A 2,723-nucleotide genomic window follows, 5' to 3' on the forward strand; every position below is an offset into this window, starting at 1 on the left:
TTTTGAGAATTTATGATTTTAGGAGCACAAGTCCGGAATAAGATGAAAACACGACGAATACGCAGACAGAAGACACAGACGATCATGTCCTACGTAACATGAGCAAAGAAGCCCCACAAACCAGACCAAACCGACCAACCAAGCACCAGCACCGACCATCTGACATCAGGACCCACCAGGTAGTGTACCAGAGAAGGTCGGTGGCAAATGGCACCAAGGGGGGTCGGCCGACCCCACCTGGCAGCCACCGAGGCTGAGTTTTGGCGGGAAGCTTGATCCTATCCTCTAGAGGTCGGTTAGGCATGTTTCCGTGTATAAATTTGGCGGGAACCAACCTCAAGCACTATATAAAGGGCCTCCCACCACTCTCTCTCACACACACACCACTTGAAGGCCTCTCTCTCTACACTCTCTTGTGACTTGTACTCCTTAGGGTAGTGGAGCTAGGCTAGTACTTCATCTCCTTAGCGAATCCAGTCGGCGAGCAATCCTTGGCCTCTGGTATGTCTTTGTGTTCCGACTTTCTTTATGCTATTCATTCAGAGATCGTTCTTGGTTATCTTGCTATGTTCGTAGCTTGTTTAGCCTTGATCAGTGCTTTACCAAGTTATTCTAGTTGCATGCTTAGACCAGATGATCTGGGTAAGGATATCGGTTCGTTGTGCTTTCGGGCTTGCCTTAGCATCTTACCTGTCCATCCGAAGGGTCGGGGACCCGGGGGTGATAGGGTAGTGACCTCATATGCGGGCATGGTGCCCGGGTATGCGGGATCCTTCGGATATGTCGGTGCTCCACGGTGTGACTGGGGTAGACCGTAGGTGGTGACAGCCATGTCGGTCCGCCGGGAAGCTGCTTCTCGGTTAGCGTACTCCCCGACGTTCAGGTACTATGTAGGAGTTCATGCAAAGATGAAACGGGACTGGATGTTCTCCAGTGCGGGTCATTCTCCCCAATATCCCTAATTTCCCAGCACCTGCAGCTCTAAGCAATGTGGCTAACGTAACTTATCTGCTAACATGAATAGTATACTAGGAACCTTTGTCTATGCTCCCACTAACCTTAGGATTGCTTGTTTATTCTTTATTCATGAGAGTTGGTTGTTCTGTGTGTGTCACATTACCCCTGATTATCATTCATTTATCACTTACCGCTGTATAGTCAGTGGTCTTCATCTTGCTTCATACGTGTCATTGTTATGCAACTAAGTAAATACACTTTACACAACCTAGCCATCCCTTGGGAAAATATAAATAACGATACCCTGAATACTTCCGGGTGAAATGCTACAACGGTATATCCGTGTGCTTGCGGATCTTTCTGTAAACGTTAAGACATACCAACACCAGCATTTCTGGCAGCGTTGCTAGGAACTAACCACTCCTAGTGGCGATGCTAAGAAATGCCAACAAGCATTTCTGGCGCCGTTGCCGAGGATGGCACTAGGTGTAAAGTTATTTACTAAAGTACATAAACATGGCAATATAAGTAAGAGGTAGCTACTGCTTATACAGGCTAATGTGTTTATCTTTTTGTTTTCTCCAGATTGGATGAAAACAGGGTAGTGTATGTCTGGTTTCTCCTTGCCGACAAACTTTGTTGAGAATCCCGAGAAGCTCGTGAGAAGGGTCCGACCTCGCGTCGTCCCTCCTCCAATCTCGCAGTCGACAAGAGAGCCAGCTTTCCAAGCACCATCAATCACTGAACTCATGGCTGAGAAGACTCTCCGCGACTTCTCCGTCCCCTCAGCTGCCAATGTGGCAACTGGACCCAATGTCGATGTTGGGGATGTGAACATTGAGCTGAAGTCCAGCCTCATTAACATGGTGCAGTCTAGCCCATTCTGTGGCAAGCCGAATGAGGACGATAGCGCCCATCTCCAGAACTTTCTGGAGTTATGCAAGACCGTAACCATACGGGGCGTTACGGTTGACGCCATCAGGCTCCGCCTGTTTCCTTTCTCCCTCCTAGGGAAGGTGAAACAATGGTTTTATCAGAACAAGGAAGCCGTCAGCACGTGGGACAAATGTTCCACGGTGTTCCTCGCTAAGTTCTTCCCGTTGGGAAAAACCAATGCCCTACGTGGAAGAATTTCAAGTTTCCAGCAAACGGGCATGGAATCCATCCCAGAAGCTTGGGAGAGATTGCAATAATACATACTCGCCTGTCCTCATCATGGGATGGACGAGTGGCTCGTGCTCCAAAGCTTCTACAACGGGCTAACAACAACATCCAGAGCCCATCTTGATGCTGCTGCTGTAGGAGCCTATCTCGACCTGACAATTGCCAAGGCTACGGCCTTGATCGAGAAGATGGTCTCCAACCAGGGCTGGAACGATGAGCGTTCCCAGCCTAGAACCAAGGGCGGAATGCATACCGTCAATGAGACGGACATGCTCGCCGCCAAGCTGGACCTCCTAATGAAGAAGCTTGATGAAGGGAACCGGCCACAGATGCCTGTTCCCGTCCATGCCATAAATTCGTACTTCACTTGCGAGGTTTGTGGTGACGGTGGACACTCGGGGTATGACTGCCCCGAGACTCGAGAAGACACAGCCTACATCAACAACAACAACACCGAATTCCGTCCACAAGGAGGCTAGGGGTGGGTCAAGCACGCCCACCGTTCCAAGGAGGAGGTAACAATTTTAACTCAAATTTCAATTCGAATTTCAATTCGAACCAACCCTCCTTGAGAGGCTTAGTCTTTGGCCAAGCTAAAATCA

General features: G+C 49.2%; 1 non-coding gene across 1 annotated transcript; it reads right to left on the reverse strand.

The window, feature by feature from the left end:
* Positions 1–2,072: 2,072 nt before the first annotated feature.
* Positions 2,073–2,179, reverse strand: LOC120687022. The gene has a single exon (XR_005680526.1). It is a non-coding gene; the product is annotated as a small nucleolar RNA R71 (small nucleolar RNA).
* Between the last annotated feature and the right edge of the window lie 544 nt (positions 2,180–2,723).

The sequence above is a fragment of the Panicum virgatum genome, chromosome 8N (genome assembly GCF_016808335.1).
Source record: "Panicum virgatum strain AP13 chromosome 8N, P.virgatum_v5, whole genome shotgun sequence".
Classification (NCBI taxonomy): Eukaryota; Viridiplantae; Streptophyta; class Magnoliopsida; order Poales; family Poaceae; genus Panicum; species Panicum virgatum.